Here is an 18,423-nt window from a genome sequence, read left to right as displayed (position 1 = left end):
TTTGGGACTACAACTCCCATCATCCCTGACCACTGGTCCTGTTAGCTAGGGATGATGGGAGTTGTAGTCCCAAAACATCTGGAGGGCCGAGTTTGCCTATGCCCGCCTTAAACAACTACAGTTCTCAGAATTATTTGGAAAAGCCTTGTGGGATATCTTCAGGAAGGGCTAAGGAGCAAACGCTACACAAATCCAGAGTGGAGTCCCTAAAATGGTTGGATGGTGCCTTGTACGCCTCTTTCCGGCAATTTCTGCAGCCAAGCTGGTGCCAGACGTCTTGTTCTGCTTTCCTTTGGACCACAACAGTGAGGCTGGGGGGGGGGTTGTCGTCTGGGCAGCCCAGGACCTCCACGCACACTGCCCAGGCCTACACCCCAGGAAGGTCACTTAGGTGTTGCTAATGCAGTGGTTTGGCATCACCATAATAATAATAATAATAATAATAATAATAATAATAATAATAAATTTTATTTATACCCTGTCCTCCCTGACCAGAGTCGGGCTCGGGCAGCTAACACCAGTAAAATTACAATAAAAACATAATAGGAAAAAACAAACCAATTTAAAATACAGGTTAAAATGCAATTTAAAATGCATCCTCATTTTAAATGCAGCCCATAGATCAAAACCATAAGGGGAGGGAAACATAAGGGTCAGACTGAGTCCAAACCAAAGGCCAGGCGGAACAGCTCTGTCTTGCAGGCCCTGCGGAAAGATGTCAAGTCCTGCAGGGCCCTAGTCTCTTGTGACAGAGCGTTCCACCAAGTCGGGGCCAGTGCTGAGAAGGCCCTGGCCCTAGTTGAGACCCATCTAACCACCTTGCAACTTGGGACCTCCAAAATGTTGTCATTTGTGGACCTTAAGGTCCTCCGCGGGGCATACCAGGCGGTCCTGTAGGTACAAGGGTCCTAGGCCACATAGGGCTTTAAAGGTCAAAACCAGCACCTTAAACCTGACCCTGTACTCCACCGGGAGCCAGTGCAGTTGGTAAAGCACTGGATGAATGTGATCCCAAGGCAAGGACCCCGTAAGGAGCCTCGCCATGGCATTCTGCACCTGCTGGAGTTTCTGGGTCAGCTTCAAGGGCAGCCCCGCGTAGAGCGAATTACAATAATCAAGCCTGGAGGTGACCCTCGCATGGATCACTGTGGCCCAGAGGTGCACTCCATTGTGTCTCGAGACAGACAGGATGCCAGCAACAACACAGCACACCCATTGCATGCCGCAAAGGTGGCCTAAGGGTGCCTTCAGACCACCGTTCTTTTGCGGGACGGATTCAAGAGCATACCAGAACTTTAGGTTTCCTCGGTTAAAATGGGCAGAACGGCTCTGTTGCCCTGACATAACAAATCATAGAATCATAGAATCATAGAGTTGGAAGAGACCACAAGGGCCATCGAGTCCAACCCCCTGCCAAGCAGGAAACACCATCAGAGCACTCCTGACATATGGTTGTCAAGCCTCTGCTTAAAGACCTCCAAAGAAGGAGACTCCACCACACTCCTGGGCAGCAAATTCCACTGTCGAACAGCTCTTACTGCCAGGAAGTTCCTCCTAATGTTTAGGTGAAATCTTTTTCCACGTTAAAAAGAAGAGGAATCGTAACTCGCTGTGCTTTGGAAAGCGATGGGAGAAACAAAAGCACCAGCAAGTGTGTGAGATGATCGAATGTCTAACGGGAAGACGAAGAAACACTCCACAAGCAAATCTGGATGAATACAGGGCGGAAAGGCTGGTGCTTGTATAACAAGCGGATATAATCTAACCTCCATGCCAGATTTCTGCATAAATAGGTCATCTGGAAGAGCCCTGTCAGGGTAGACAACAGGGAGCTAGATGGACCGATTCAGTACAGTGGTACCTCGGGTTACAGACGCTTCAGGTTACAGACTCCACTAATCCAGAAACAGTACCTCAGGTTAAGAACTTTGCTTCAGGATGAGAACAGAAATCGTGCTCCAGCGGGGCAGCAGCAGCAGGAGGCCCCATTAGCTAAAGTGGTGCTTCAGGTTAAGAACAGTTTCAGGTAAAGAACGGACCTCCGGAACGAATTAAGTACTTAACCTGAGGTACCACTGTATAAGGCAGCTTGCAGTGCATGCCCCCCCCCCCCAATACCTTTTGCCCAGATAGCCTAATAATGTCATCCTCAGCATCAAGGGTTATTTCACTTTCTCATCTTCCACTGCAGGAATAAGCCATTGTTTTGCATCCTACAGAGGACGGACAGGTCAGGACCTGTGCGCAAAGGACCAACGGACACAGATCGGACATCCGAAATGGCAACATTTGAAAGCCAATGCAGGAAGGGGGCATTTCGGCCTCACAAAATGTTCTGCAACTGATCCACAGGGAAGACCTGAGCAAAGGTGCATCGAAGGGGAAACTGCAATGGGAAATCACTGCACTACAAATGCTCACCCATGTGGACAATGCCTTTCTTAACACGTGAAATGCGTTAATTGCCAATGCTGGGCTGTCAGCGTTACCAACGACTGTCTTGTTCATTACTGACACGGGGACAAACAGGAGAAGACACCTTTACCCCGGTATGGCTCCCCTTTATCACATACACAGCCCAACAAGACATTGACAGTAATCCACCAACAGCATACTAATCAATAAGGTTAACCTGATCCAAAACACCCACCCACCCCACTCACACCCAAAAACAAAGATCACCACAGCCAACCACAAACAAACAACCACACCCTAGGCCAACCCCAACCTCTCTCACCACCAAAGGAACACAAGTGAACAGCACAAGCAAGGCTGACACCAAACCCTACATACATTAAGCAAAATAGAAATATTGCCACCAGACCCCCCCATCTCCCCCCTTCCTCCCCCAATGTCTCAACAAATGAAACTGATTTGTAAAAATGTTACATGGAAAAAATACGAGAGACATTACACATCTGTAGAACAAGCAAATCTTTAATTAAAAAACAAACCAACCAACGACCGTCTTGGAAATTTCCGTCATCAGCCGCATAGTTATCACTGTCTCTGAACGTTATTGGTTTCATTTGCCTCTGATCTCGCTGCGGACCATGCCCACAGCATCACAAACCCAAGTGCGCCTATGTACCTGCCGCTCAGGATAATTCAGCATGGGTGGTGGACGGAAAGCAGACCGTAGTTCCCCAAACTTTATGCCATAATAAACTGGTTAATCTTCAAGGCGCCACGAGGCTCGGTTGGTTTTGCTAACTGGAAAATGTTTTGCAAGGTTCCTGGCGATTCCTGCACTGCAGAGGGTTGGACTAGATTACCGGCGGTGTCTTTCCCAATGCATTCTGTGAAATCTCCAAACAGAGACCAGAGTGGGATGAAGCTATGTCCCTGGCAATAATACAGTGGTGCCCCGCAAGATGAACGCCTCGCAAGGCGGAAAACCCGCTAGACGAAAGGGTTTTCCGTTTTGGAGGCACTTCGCAAAACGAATTTCCTATGGGCTTGCTTCGCAAGACGAAATATCTTGCGAGTTCCTGCGGGTTCCCCCCCTTCCCCCCCTTTCCCTAAGCCGCTAAGCTGCTTATCAGCTGATCTGCTAAAAGCCGCTAAACCACTAATAGCGCTAATCCGCTAAGCTGTCAATGGGCTTGCTTCGCAAGACGAAAAAACCGCTATACGAAGAGCCTCACGGAACGGATTAATTTCGTCTTGCGAGGCACCACTGTAGTTCTAATCACACTGCTTCTGGCTCCTTGGGAGGGAAAGAAGACCGACAATCAAAATCCCCTTCTTTCCCCAAACCCTTCTGTCTCTGCCTTCAGTAGATGACCTGACCAGTAGGAATGTAGCCCTGGCAGGGTGCAAACATTCAGATCTTTTATTACTCAGATCAGATTCATGTCAGCCTCGTTGACTAAGGGGAGTGAGCAGCGCCGCAAGTAGCTGTTTCACTCACACCTGCCACAGAGATAAATCCTTATTTGGACCAGTCATTGATACTTGACGAACGGAAAAGGATGTTGATTTTAGAGAAGAGAAACAGGAGACTCACTGCAGCGTTTTTTCGGCATTACAAATGTTTTTTAAGCACTTGACGAGAATTAATTTTCCAGAAGAAAGGATTTCCCCCAGGGCATGTTTCAGCAGAAGTATTTCCCTCTCTCCAGTTTTTGTGCAGAATTTGGTGTGTGCAGAAAATCCCCCTGTGCCCTCAACTAAAATGTGTAGTGAAATTGTTCTAAGTTAGCAGAGAGGACACAAATACTCATGTCTACTCATATGAGGAGGGTCTACTTCTGAGATATATAGATCCCAGGCACTGAGGGGCTTTTAAATCTACAGGTGGCATTCACAGAATCATACAATTGGAGAGTTGGAAGGAACCTCTAATTCAACATTCTGAGTTTGACTCGAAGTTTTGCTTCAGAGAAGACCTACTGAAATCAATCAGCCTGATTTCAATTTATTGGTCAGTTTACTCTTAGTGGCTTAGTTTTCTCCCTCTCTCATAACACAGAAAACTCAATGATGATGGGAGATTCAGGAAAGATAAAATAAACAACTTCTTCATGCAGAGCATAGTTATAACCTATGGAACTCTCTCCCACAAGGGACACTGATGGCCACCAACCTAAATTGATGGCGTATATACCTGCCACTTTGTGCCGTAATAAATTGGTTAATCTTCAGGGTGCCGCAAGGCTTGGCTGATTTTACTAAGAAAGCTACCCTTCTGGAAAATATTTTGCAAGGTTCATGAAGAATTATAAAAGCAGGGGGCTGGACTAGATGACCCGTGGGTCCCTTTCCAATTCTATAATTCCACCTCTGCAAGGAAACGCAGGCTGAAGCCAACAGATTTTCAGAAAACAATCGCGCAGAGCATTTTATAAACTCCCAGGAAACCTTCAAAGAACGTGTGGGGCTTTGTCTGCGAAGAATGCAATATTATTATTATTATTATTATTATTATTATTATTTATTATTATTTATACCCCACCCATCTGGCTGGGTTTCTCCAGCCACTTTGGGTGGCTTCCAACAAAAGATTAAGTGCAAGTGTTCTGCAAAGCGGGATGCCACCTTCCCTGCTACATGCAGCCTGGTTTGCAAAGAAGAAGAAGAAAAAGACGAAGAAATCCTGTAAGTTGAAAGCCCTGCTTTTCATCTGCCCAACCCCAGCACTGAGGGTTCTAGAGCTTCCTGCCATAAAACCACAATCTGAGAGAACAAACAAGTCAAAACCAGGGCAAAGATCCTCTCACACCAAGCCACGTGTCTTGATTATCCAAAAGTGAGTCTATCCCGAAACTTCAATTACCCCCGTTAAAATCAGGGTGAAAAGGGGATGGAGATGGCCCCAGGATGGTGCATTCAAGCTCAAAGTCTGGAAAGCGGGGAAGAAGTAATCAGGATTGCCGCAGGCGAAGCACCCTTCGTCTTAACCGAAAAAGATCCACAACAGCAACCCACCGAAGAGTTACGTTCCTCTGTGAATTTAGAACAGCAGTCAGAATCACCATACTAATTTGCAGATTCATAATTTCTGTGCGTATACTATTTTATTTGTCTCCATCTCACTACATTATTATTTATTCAATTTATATACCGCCCTTTATCAAAAGATCCCAGGGCTGATTAAAAACACAATACAGAACATCAATGATGAAAATATATTATGTTACATTGAGCATGAATTAGGACATCAATCTGTTGTCACTTTAGGGAACATTTGCAATTTGGCTCGTGCTTTCTTTTCTACGACTAGGCAAGACTTCTTGGAGATTTAGCTGAGATTCCTGCATTGCTAGGGGTTGCACCCTCAAGATCCCTTCCAACTCTAGGATCCTACAAAGCCTGATTGCTGAGCTTCTTCTAGTATCGGCAATGTTGTAGAAATGAATGAAAACTACTTAGCTCATGCCCAGGGAAACTCTTTTCTATCATTACTTAACATATTCCAACCTCCCAGCATCCAAACTGTGCCCTGGGTTAAGTTTCAGGGGAAGCACCCAGGATCCAAATTTTTTCAGTGAACAGCGAAATCCTTTGAACATTTACTTGGAAGTTAAAGCCCACTGGCAGACTTAAAAGGTAAAGGGACCCCTGACCATCAGAACCTTCTGCTTGGCAAGTCCTAGGCTCTGTGGTTTAACCCACAGCGCCACCCGCATCTAGTAAAGGTAAAGGGACCCCTGACCATTAGGTCCAGTCGTGGCCGACTCTGGGGTTGCGGCGCTCATCTCGCTTTACTGGCCGAGGGAGCCGGCGTACAGCTTCCGGGTCATGTGGCCCGCATGACTAAACCGCTTCTGGCGAACCAGAGCAGCACACAGAAACGCTGTTTACCTTCCCGCTGGAGCAGTACCTATTTATCTACTTGCGCTGGTGAGCTTTTGAACTGCTAGGTTGGCAGGAGCAGGGACTAAGCAATGGGAGCTCACCCCGTCGCGGGGATTTGAACCGCTGATCTTCTGATTGGCAAGTCCTAGGCTCTGTGGTTTAACCCACAGCGCGCCCGGGTCTACTCCCAGGTAAATTCAGTTTTAGAATTCCGATGCAGCCGTATCTCTCTTGTCTGGTTGATTACCTGCCGAGCGTCCCTCTACCTGCCATAACAAATAACAAAACAGGCTTATGGGAACAGGTGTGCATGCAGAAACACAAAGCCCGCTACTAATTTTACCTGTATTAATAGCACAGTTATTAATAACTACAGTTCTTATACTTGGCTGTTTTGCAGACCTGGCTTAGCCATAGGCGGCCGAGTCCCAAAAGAAATCTGAAATGGTGCCCTTGTGTTGACTATAATCAAACTCATTTCTAAGTTGACAGCCTCTAATCTAAATAGCGGCAAGGCCTAAAAATGTGCCACCTCCTCACGACCTTTCTAGCCGCCATAGGCAGGGGAGGAAATGAGCCCCCAAACCCCTCATAGAAGGTAGTTTCGTTCACGTGCGGTGGTCATGTGATAAGGTGAAAACATATTGGGAAAACATATATAATGAATTAAAGAAGATATTTAGATATACGTTTTTGAAAAAGCCAGAGGCATTCTTGTTGGGAATGGTAGAAGAAGACATTACTAAGAATGACCAGAAATTGTTCTTATATGCAACAACAGCGGCAAGGTTCTTGTTAGCCCAGGTTTGGAAACAGCAGCAATTACCAACGGCAGAAGAATGGCGACAGAAGGTAATGGAATATGCAGAAACAGCTAGATTAACGGGGGAAATTCGACAACAGGGCAATGAAACATTTCAAAAAGAATGGGAAAAATTTATGTCATAGATAGGAAGGATAAGGTGAGATAGTGAAACCAGTAGAACCGAAATAAACCTCATAATGGGAAATACAAAGAAAATTTCTGGATAAAGAAAATAATAAAAAGTAAAATGTATAACGTTATTAATCTAACGAATGGTAGTTGTAAATGAATACAGTCATACCTCGGGTTGAAGTAGCTTCGGGATAAGTATTTTCAGGTTGCGAGCTGTGGCGACCTAGAAGTAATGGAGCGCGTTACTTCCAGGTTTCGCCGCTCACAGATGCGTAGACGGTCAAAATGACGTCACACGCATGTTCGGAAGCGGTGAATCGCGACCTGCAGACGTGGGTTGCGTTCGTTTCTGGATGCGAACAGAGCTCCGGAACGGATCTTGTTCACGTCCAGAGGTACCACTGTACAGACAGACAATAAGAATTGCATATACAGGAGGGTTTATTGGGCTATAGACTACGGACAAATACGAAAGAAGAACAAGAATATACAAAATGGATGCAGACAATGTGAAAAATTTAGATGTGATATAAAAATCCAGAAGGAAGGAAGGAAGGAAGGAAGGAAGGAAGGAAGGAAGGAAGGAAGTCGGCTCTTAGGAGAAAATATAAATGTAAAATGTAATACAATATGTGTATGTGGAGTATGTAAATGAAAATCAATAAAGAATATTATGGAAAAGGCAGGAGAGGAAGGGAAGCTAAGGACGGATGAACTTCATCATTCATTCGTTGATATTTGTATCCTGCATTTCCTATGATGGTTATGATCCTGCCCTTCACAGAGGATGCCCTACTGACTCTCCTTCCCAAGCATTTGTGAGAATTCAAACATCCCCACTTCTGCTGAGATACTTTCTTTCGCTCTGAAAGAGCTTGTGGGAGGGAGCAGCTTGCATTTTTCCAATTAACGTGCCCCCCCCCCCAGGCCTGGCGGTGCCTTCTTGTTCTGAGCTTAAGGTAAAGGTAAAGGGACCCCTGACCATAAGGTCCAGTCGTGGCCGACTCTGGGGTTGCGGCGCTCATCTCGCTTTATTGGCTGAGGGAGCCGGCGTACAGCTTCCGGGTCATGTGGCCAGCATGACTAAGCCGCTTCTCTCGAACCAGAGCAGCGCTCGGAAACGGCGTTTACCTTCCCGCTGGAGCGGTGCCTATTTATCTACTTGCACTTTGACGTGCTTTCGCACTGCTAGGTTGGCAGGAGCAGGGACTGAGCAACGGGAGCTCACCCCGTCGCGGGGATTCGAACCACCAACCTTCTGATCAGCAAGTCCTAGGATCTGTGGTTTTAACCCACAGCGCCACCCGCGTCCCTCTGAGCTTAGCGGCACAACAAACCCTGAATCAGATCCACCTGCAATTCAACCCTCCCTTCTTCCCTTGCCCACCAGAAGCCAGCCTCTCCCAAGCCCCTTAATTCTGCCGCTCACGGTGCGTTCCTGGGACGGCAGGAGCGTTTGAAAAGCTTGTTGAGAGAAAGGAGGGGGGAAAGAAGGAAGAAATGCAAGTCACTTCTGACACCCACCCACGATTATCAAGGGCAGAGGTAAGCTGTGTTTGCTGTGGCAGGGCGCCCAGCATTCTTCCGCAACACCTGCGGACTCCCCTTTGGACGGCTCAATGTTGCCGCGCTGGCAGTCAAAAATGACGAGGCAAAAAAATCTGGATTTGCCTAGGAAGGGCAGTCGAGAGCCCTGCGGAATATCTCAGCTGGTAGAACACGAGGCTCTTGATCTTAGGGTGGTAGGTTCAAGCCCCAAGTTGGGCAAAGGATTCCTGCATTAGGTCCTTTTCAACTCTAGAATTCTATTATTTATTATTCTATGACAGGAGCGCCAATTGTGGGGGCTTTGTGATCTTTATGCCTTTCTCTCTCTCTCTCTCTCTTTCTCTCCCCCCACCCCAAAAGGATGGAAGAGCAATTTGACTCCTTTCACATTCAGAGATGAGCCGACGGAAACCACGCTCAAACTGAAACAAAAGTTGGTCTTCATGTCAGGCCACTTTCACACCGTGCATAAAAGCACTGTGAACAGTCAGGATTCTCCATTCCTTCCCCCCCCCCCAAAAAAAAGAATTATGGGAGTTGTAGTTTGCTAAGGGTGCGGAGAAGTGTAAGGAGGCCCCCTACCTCACCCCTGAGCTACAATTCCCAAAGCTCCCTGCGTAAGGGGATTGTTGGCTGTTAAACCACTCTGGGGCTGTGCCAGCTGCAGCTTTTGGGAGTTGGAACACCTGGAAGATTAGGCAAAAATCTGCCGTAGGCTTGGCGAGTAACCAAGGAGTTGGGCCTCCAAGTCCAGCACTCCAGCGACTCCCATCACAAGGACGGATTATTCCTTGATAGGGAGGAAACAGGATCTGCGTCTGCTCTCCCCTGGCAGAACAGATTATCAACAGGGGGGCGGTGCAGAAATTGGAGAGTGAGGGAGCCTCGGTCCTGTATACCTGAAGGAGCGTCTCCACCCCCATCGTTCAGCCCGGACACTGAGATCCAGCGCCGAGGGTCTTCTGGCGATTCCCTCACTGCAAGAAGTGAGGTTACAGGGAACCAGGCAGAGGGCCTTCTCGGTAGTGGTGCCCACCCTGTGGAACGCCCTCCCTTCAGATGTGAAGGAAATAAGCAGCTTTCCTATCTTTAAAAGACATCTGAAGGCAGCCCTGTTTAGGAAAGTTTTTAATATTTAATGCTGTATTGTTTTTAACACTTGATTGGGAGCCGCCCAGAGTGGCTGGGGAGAGTCTGCGAGATGGGCAGGGTATAAATAATAAATTATTATTATTATTATTATTCCTCCCTCAATCATAGCACACACATCTCTAGCAGCTCCTATGCCCTACTGAATTTTATTTGCAACTTTCAGTTGCATATGCTTGAACGTCGGCTGCTGGGCAGCAACTGCTTCTGGGCTCAGGAATATAGGAAGCTGATTTAAACCAGCAATTTCCTAACTTTTTCTAGCCGCCACCCTCTTGGTTCCATAAACCCATCCCCAGTGCCCCCTACCCTATAAAAAGCTCAGGGCCCAGAGATCTGCACTGGCTACCAATCTGCTCCCAGGCAAAGTTCAAGGTGTTTGGCATTGGATTTAGGACGATCCAGGAAATTCCCGCTGCGCAAAGCACTTTGGAACTCACTTCCGATTGAGACCAAGCAGGTGTCTTCACTGTACTCTTATCAGGGCCGGCTAAAAGCATTCTTGTTGAGACAAGCTGACCCAGACGCTTAGGAAGTTGGGATTAAAGTACAGTGTTTTAACTTTGTATGTTTCAAAGTAGGGTCGTGAATTTTTCTTGATGTTATTGTCTTCTCGCAAACCGCTTTGAGGCTTTTATGCAATCAAGCGGTGTGTAAATTTTATGCGATAAATAAATAAAATTAAAAGCACCATTCAGACTAGCGGTTCTACAGCCCACTGAGGAAGAGAACACAGTAAAATTCAAAAAGGACCAGTTAATTCGAAATCCAGTTAAAACTATTTAGTTTAATTAATTCAAAGAAATGGGTGGACTTTAGCCAGAGATACCAGGTTTTCAAAGGTAAAAAAAGGTAAAGGACCCCTGGACGGTTAAGTCCAGTCAAAGGTGACTATGGGGTTGCACGCTCATCTCGCTCTATAGGCCAAGGGAGCCGCCGTCTGTCCGCAGACAGCTTCCGGGTCATGTGGCCAGCAGGACTAAGCTGCTTCTGGCGCACCAGAGCAGCACATGGAAACATCGTTTACCTTCCCGCTGGAGCGGTACCTATTTATCTACTTGCACTTTGATGTGGGCACTGCTAGGTGGGCAGGAGCTGAGACAGAGCAACGGGAGCTTACCCCGTCGCTGGGATTCGAACCGCCAACCTTCTGATCGGCAAGTCCTAGGCTCTGTGGTTTAGACCACAGCGCCACCCGCGTCCTTCATCCAGGAGGTGATACCTTATACCAAACGTCAGAAGACTTGGTCTGCCTTGCTCCATACTGCCAACAAGGGCTGGCAGCAGCTCTCCAAGGGTTTCAGGAAGGGGGTATTTTCCAGCCCGGGCTGCAGACGCCCACGACTGAGCCTGGGAACTTTTGCATGCAAAGAATGTGCTTAATCACTGCCTGAGCTATCGCCCTTCACACAAGACTCCCCAAAGACATCTGCCTGGCCACCGTGGGAACAAGCTCTCTCATGCTGAAGAATTCTCTTGCAAGCAGCTGGAAGTGCATGTTCACAGGTGCCAGAACAACTTCGGTCAACAAAGCAGCCACACTGGAAAGCCTTCTGATTAGCTGCTGCCAAGGTCATTTGTGGCATGCAAAGCACAACACAACGAGAAGGCAGGGTTGAAGGTGTTCACACAACAGCTATGTGGCGACTTCTCCTGCTTGGGTGCTCCTAGAAGCAGCAGCAGAGAGCCTGCAGGTGTGTTTTCTTGACAGGTCAGGCGAGAGCTGCGTGCAAACTGAGTCAAATGGCACACAGCAACCAATGACACCTTAAACCTAAGTTACAGTCACCACAATGGGAATGTTTAGGCGCTGTTTTTTGTTTTGCAATGGAATTCACCATTATTGCTGTTCATTTCATTTCTATAATGCTTTGTATTGTAATGAACAAATCTCAAATCTGTTTAAAGGTAAAGGTAAAGGTAAAGGGACCCCTGACCATTAGGTCCAGTTGTGGCCAACTCTGGGGTTGCGGCGCTCATCTCGCTTTACTGGCCGAAGGAGCCGGCGTACAGCTTCCGGGTCATGTGGCCAGCATGACTAAGCCGCTTCTGGCGAACCAGAGCAGTGCACGGAAACGCCAGAAGGCCTTCAGAGCTGGACCTCAGTGTCCGGGCAGAATGATGAAGGTGGAGACGCTCCTTCAGGTATACTGGGCCGAGGCCGTTTAGGGCTTTAAAGGTCAGCACCAACACTTTGAATTGTGCTTGGAAACATACTGGGAGCCAGTGTTGGTCTTTCAGGACCGGTGTTATGTGGTCTCAGCGGCCGCTCCCAGTCACCAGTCTAGCTGCCACATTCTGGATTAGTTGCAGTTTCCGGGTCACCTTCAAAGGTAGCCCCACATAGAGCGCATTTCAGTAGTCCAAGCGAGAGATAACCAGAGCATGCACCACTCTGGCGAGACAGTCTGCGGGCAGGTAGGGTCTCAGCCTGCGTACCAGATGGAGCTGGTCAACAGCTGCCCTGGACACAGAATGGACCTGCACCTCCATGGACAGCTGTGAGGAGGAAGAGGAGGTGTCAGAAGCTGGAGAGGTAACAGGGCTTAGTGAGCTGGGAGAGTCTGTGGCAGAGAGACAGGAGAGAAGCTGAAGCAGGAGAGGAGAGAGACCAAGAGGCAGAGAGGAGTCTGACTGGTGAAGAGTCGCAGGTGTGTCCCCCTCTTGTTGCAACAAGCTGCCCTCCACCCAGGTCTCCCAGAACCAGAAGGAGCATGGAAAGAGCGGAGGAGAGGTTGGCTGTACGCAGGCATGGTCTCCGACTGCTTGAGGAAAACACCTGAGAGGAGGGGACTTAGACGGCTGTGGGCCGTATGATCCATGGGGCCAAGACCTACCAGCTCATTAGACCTGACACTCCGCCAAGTCTGTTCAGATCCTGTTCTTGCAAACGAAGAGTTAACACCAACTTGCACGGTGTGATTTACTGCCGGCTCGCTCCTCACAGAGGCCCACTGTGCAAAGGTAAAAGGTGCATTCGTCGCTCAGCCCACTTTGGCCTCCGGTCCTGCCCAGTACAGTGTTACCTCAGGTTACATACGCTTCAGGTTACATACGCTTCAGGTTACAGACGCTGCTAACCGAGAAATAGTGCTTCAGGTTAAGAACTTTGCTTCAGGATGAGAACAGAAATCGTGCTCCGGCGGCGTGGCAGCAGCAGGAGGCCCCATTAGCTAAAGTGGTGCTTCAGGTTAAGAACAGTTTCAGGTTAAGAACGGACCTCCGGAACAAATTAAGTACTTAATCCGGGGCACCACTGTACTGGCATGTGGTTCTCAGAAGACAATGTGGAGCTAAAAAGGACTCCTCAACCCTGCAGTGTGGGGAGAGCAGCAGGGTTAGGCTAGGTGCTTTTTCTGCTATGCTGAGCGCATACTTTGCATGCCAAGCTCAGGAAAGGTCAACGTGCCAGGAATGTGGCTTTTCCGCCCACCTTCGTTTCAGCCCAAATTTTGTACGAGCTGCCACCTCGGCGGCTACGGAGCCATTCACCTTGCAAAAAAAAACGGATAAAGAAAAGAAGAAAACATGCTGATTCACTGCTATGCCAGTGGGCAGAATTTCACAAGCAACAGGCGTCACACCCCTCTGTTTGCCTTGCCGGGATGGAAAGGGCACAGGCAGGTGAAAGGCAGTAGGAGGGAGGGAGCGCTTAACCCTTTGCCCACCGGCTCCTTCTCCCCAGCAGCCTCCCTGGCTGCTTTCCTTTTCCCCCCAAGCTGCCTCTTAAGACTGGAAATAAGCAAGGGAGGAGGTTGCCAGGATGAAGAGAGAAGCATCAGGGGTGGGAATGCACAAGGACCATCCTTCTCACCTGCAGAATGCCCCCTGCAGTTGCCCTCAAAGTTACAGTTAACAAGGAAACGCGTTTTTGCTGAAAAGTGAGATACGGCTCCGTCCAAAAATAGTTGTGTAAACTGAACAGAAGGGCTGCTTTCCTTGTCATCAAAAGGCATAAAGCAGAGCAGAGGATAGTGTTTGCTGCACAGGGTAAAACATTTTTGAAACGCTGACATGGCAAAACAGCTGGGGATGGGTGAATTTGTCGATGTTGGCTTGTCTCAGTCCTGCCCCTCCCCATCGAAAGTTCAGTTCTCTACATCAATTTGCGATTCATCAGCATTTTCTCCTAATATATAGTGGTACCTCAGGTTAAGTACTTAATTCGTTCCAGAGGTCCATTCTTAACCTGAAGCACCACTTTAGCTAATGGGGTCTCTTGCTGCCACTGCACCAACGCTGCACAATTTCTGTTCTTATCCTGAAGCAAAGTTCTTAACCCAAGGTACTATTTCTGGGTTAGTGGAGTCTGAAACCTGAAGCGTATGTAACCCCAGCTACCACTGTATCCGTCTTTGAATGCAACTTTGCCTAATACAGACATCTCTTTTTTTGCAAATAACGATCCCTGATATAATGCACGCTTTTAAATGTTGACAAGCTGGAAGCAGCAGCAGAGGAAGCCATGCGAGCGCATGGCAGTGCGCCCAGGGTCGGGGCGAGCTGCCCATAGGGGCAGGGTGCACCGTGGGGCCTCCAGAGCCTGCCTGCCTCCTCCCACTCAGCCACCCTACAGCTGGGGGGAGGCAGCGGGTGGACCGTCTGGGCAGCGTGGAGCCTGAGTGTGCCCAAGCCACCGTGTCTCTCCCAGGAGAGATGCGTAGCTTGGGCGAGCTGCAGGCCCCGCGGTGAGTGCAACCCGGCATTTTGCCCCCCCCCCCCCGTGGTGACACCCAGGGTGACCTGCACCCGCCGCACCCCCCTTCCTCCACCCCTGGCTGGAAGGTGTGCAGAGGAGGGCAACCAAGATGATCAAGGGTCTGGAGACCATGCCTTATGAGGAACGGTCGAAGGAGCTGAGTATGAAGAGAAGACTGAGAGATGTGATAGCCATCTTCAGATATCTCAAGGGCTCTCACATGGAAGAGGGAACGAGCTTGTTTCCTGCTATTCTGAAGGGGAACTCAAACCAATGCATTCACACTACAAGAAAGGACATCAGGAAGAAATTTCTGACAGTATGACAATGGAAAGGTCCCCCTTAGGAGGTTGTGGACCCGCCTACCTTACAGGTTTTTAAGCAGAGGTCTGATGGCCATCTGTCAAGGATGCTTCATCTGAGATTCCTGCATTGCAGGGGGTTGGACTAGATGACCCTCAGGGTCCCTTCCAACTCTACAATTCTATGATTCCAAACGTTGCTTTTACTGATACATGCACTTTTAGGCATGCTTTACCACAGTATATGCTTTTTTGCTTGTTTGCTTGTTTCTCATTACAGTGGTACCTCTAGATGCGAAAGGATCCGTTCCAGAGCCCCGTTCGCATCCTGAAGCGAACCCAACCCGCGTCTGTGCGTCTTGCCGCGACTATGCATGCGTGTGATGTCATTCTGAGCATCTGCGCATGTGCGAGCAGCGAAACACAGAAGTAACGCGTTCTGTTACTTCCGGGTTGCCGCGGAGCGCAACCTGAAAACTCTCAACCCGAAGCAGCTTTAACCTGAGGTATGACTGTACTCATCCAGAGAACTGTGTTGAGAAATTTGAATGTTGAAGAATGGCGGTGCTTTGTCCCACATGCTGCTTTAGAAAGCGTGAGTCAGGTGGGCTCACCTTTAAAAGGTATTTCTCCCCCATCTCTAGGGGAGGGGGGGAAAGACACTCGAGCATCAGATTCCACTTTTGTAGGGCAGGGTGTGGGCCTAATTTCAAGCCTGGCTTTGAGCGGGTCACGCCTGCACTTCTTCCGCAATTCCTTCTTTCCCGCCACTGCCTCCTGCCCACGCAACTGCCTCTCTGCTTCTCCCCGCTTGCAATTAACGTGCCCTGGAGTATTCGCTGTGTCCTTGGACAAAAGCCCTGACTGTGTGGGCCAGAGATGGAGACGGCTGGCGGGCGCCTCTCTCTGCCCCAGCTCCACCAATGCCCTCTGGCCTGCTCCTCCCTTGGCCACGCCAATCCTGGAACTCCCACAAGCAGCCACGGCTGCCAATTGTGGCAAAGTTGCCAAGCGTTGGCTGATGTGATCAATTATCTACCAAGGGATTAGGGTGGGACGAGCCACTTCAGAGCCGGAGTCTTGTGGAATGCCAGGTCTTTGCCAAGCAGGAAGAGGAAGTCCTGAATCCTGGCAGCTACATGCTGTGGAAATCTACTAGGAAAAGAAAGAACTCAACGCTCCTCCCTCGGCCCCTTCCAACTCTACAATTCTATGACTTCCAACAGGATGCGGGTGGCCCTGTGGTCTAAACAACCGAGCCTCTTGGGCTTGCCGATTGGAAGGTCAGTGGTACGAATCTCCACAATGGGGTGAGCTCCTGTTGCTCGGTCCCAGCTCCTGCCCACCTAGCAGTTCGAAAGCACACCAGTGCAAGTAGATAAATAGGTACCACTACAGCGGGGAGGTAAATGGCGTCTCCGTGTGCTGCTCTGGTTCGCCAGAAGCGGCCTAGTCATGCTGGCCACATGACCCGGAAAAACTGTCTGCGGACAAATGTTGGCTTCCTCGGACAGTAAAACGAGATGAGCACCGCAACCCCAGAGTCGTTCGTGACTGGACTTAACTGTCAGGGGTCCTTTACTTTTATGACCTCCAACATGCGCACTGAGGGGAGTATATGGTAAAGTGGCTCATAAATGTCTTACAACAGAACCAAAGCAAGCAACTCCTGGAAACTGTAAAAATATCAGGATTTAGACCTACTCTAACAGTACATGTGAAAAGGATCTAGGGGTCTTGGTGGACCCCAATTTTAATAGGAGTCAAGTGGGTGATGCAGCACCAGCAAAAAACAATACTAATGCTATTCTAGGCTGCATCAACAGAAGTCTAGTGTCCAAATCAGGGAAAGTAATAGCACTACTCTGTTCTGCCAATTCTGTGTCCAATTCTGGGCACCACAATTTAAGAAGGATATGGACAAACTGGAACATGTGCAGAGGAGGGCAACCAAGATGACCAAGGGTCTGGAAACCAAGCCTTATGAGGAACGGTTGAAGGAGCTGGGTATGTTTAGGCTAGAAAAGAGGAGGCTGAGAGGAGATAAGATGGCCATCTTCAACTATCTCAAGGGCTGTCACATGGAGGGTGGAGCAAGCTTGTTTTCTCCTGCTCTGGAGAGTAGGACCCAAACCAATGGCTTCAAGTTACAAGCAAAGGAGATTCCGACTTAAACATCAGGAAGAACTTTCTGACAGTAAGAGCTGTTGGACAGTGAAACGGTCTCCCCTGGGAGTTTGCGGACTCTCCTTCCTTGGAGGTTTTTAAGCAGAGGTTGAATGGCCATCTGTCATGGATGCTTTAGTAGGTGTGGCCTGACCAAGGCAGCTGTATTCACACAAGATCTGGAGAACCTCAGGTTCCGCACACCTGCAGGAGAAAATCACACACTGATCTCTGGTTACCTGGGAGTAAGCCCCATTGCATTTGACGAGGCTTGCTTTTGAGGAGTTACGTAAAGAGATGCACCGTTAGAATCACAGAACTGTAGAGTTGTAGGGGACCACGAGAATCGTCTAGTTTAACCCCCTCGCCGAAGAATTGATGCTTTTGAATTCTGGTGCTGGAGGAGACTCTTGAGAGTCCCATGGACTGCAAGAAGATCAAACCTCTCCATTCTGAAGGAAATCAGCCCTGAGTGCTCACTGGAAGGACAGATCCTGAAGCTGAGGCTCCAATACTTTGGCCACCTCATGAGAAGAGAAGACTCCCCGGAAAAGACCCTGATGTTGGGAAAGATGGAGGGCACAAGGAGAAGGGGACGACAGAGGACGAGATGGTTGGACAGTGTTCTCAAAGCTACCAACATGAGTTTGACCAAACTGCGGGAGGCAGTGGAAGACAGGAGTGCCTGGCGTGCTCTGGTCCATGGGGTCACGAAGAGTCAGACACGACTAAACGACTAAACAACAACAACAATGAGGGATCTTCTGCCCAACGTGGGGTTCAAACTCACAACCCTGAGATTAAGTCTCATGGTATCTTTGCTCCTCATCCTTCTTTGTTTTGTTTCTCTTCTCATTTTAAATTGAGCTGTGCAGCCGTGAGACCTGCAAACAGACCCGCCTTTCCCCCATGTAAACCGAAGCCACGTTTTCTCGTACGAATGTTCACGTTGCACCCATGAGCTCAGGAGACCCGCTGGATAAAGGCTGCAAGTTCTGACCCCCTCCCCATTGCAAAGGAAGTTTCATATCCCCCATGAAATGAGCACAACAAGCAATTAGCCACAACACGCCTCATTAATTCCAATGAAACTACAGCACAACTTCCGCTCCGCCGTGCCCTTCGGATATATAGCTAGCCTTTCTGAATGTATGTTATTTGCGGTACACAAAAGAGCAGCAATCAGCTTGAACAGGGGCCGAGTTGAGAAGAGACAAACAAGCGGCTCTGTAAGGTCTCCGAAACGAATTCCTGCAAACCTGCTGGGGCAGAACCAGAGTCAATTGTGCAGCCTCTTTCAGCCGACTGGCCAAACGGAAGAG

General features: G+C 48.7%; 1 protein-coding gene across 2 annotated transcripts in view; it reads right to left on the bottom strand.

Annotated features, from left to right (window-relative positions):
- Positions 1–18,423, bottom strand: part of LOC309351967 (endonuclease domain-containing 1 protein-like) — a 198,566-nt gene that overhangs the window by 105,233 nt on the left and 74,910 nt on the right. Inside the window, exon 3 of one of the 2 annotated variants that reach the window (XR_014160984.1) lies at positions 2,959–3,308. The exons of the other annotated variant lie outside the window; for it this stretch is intronic. The gene's annotated coding sequence lies outside the window, so the exon portion shown is untranslated. Of the gene's footprint in view, positions 1–2,958; positions 3,309–18,423 lie in introns of those variants that run through there. 2 annotated transcript variants of the gene reach the window in all.

Source organism: Podarcis erhardii (assembly GCF_964252035.2).
Source record: "Podarcis erhardii genome assembly, chromosome: 10".
NCBI classification, from domain to species: domain Eukaryota; kingdom Metazoa; phylum Chordata; class Lepidosauria; order Squamata; family Lacertidae; genus Podarcis; species Podarcis erhardii.
The sequence above is the reverse complement of the archived record's forward strand: the minus strand, read 5'-3'. Positions and strand labels throughout refer to the sequence as shown.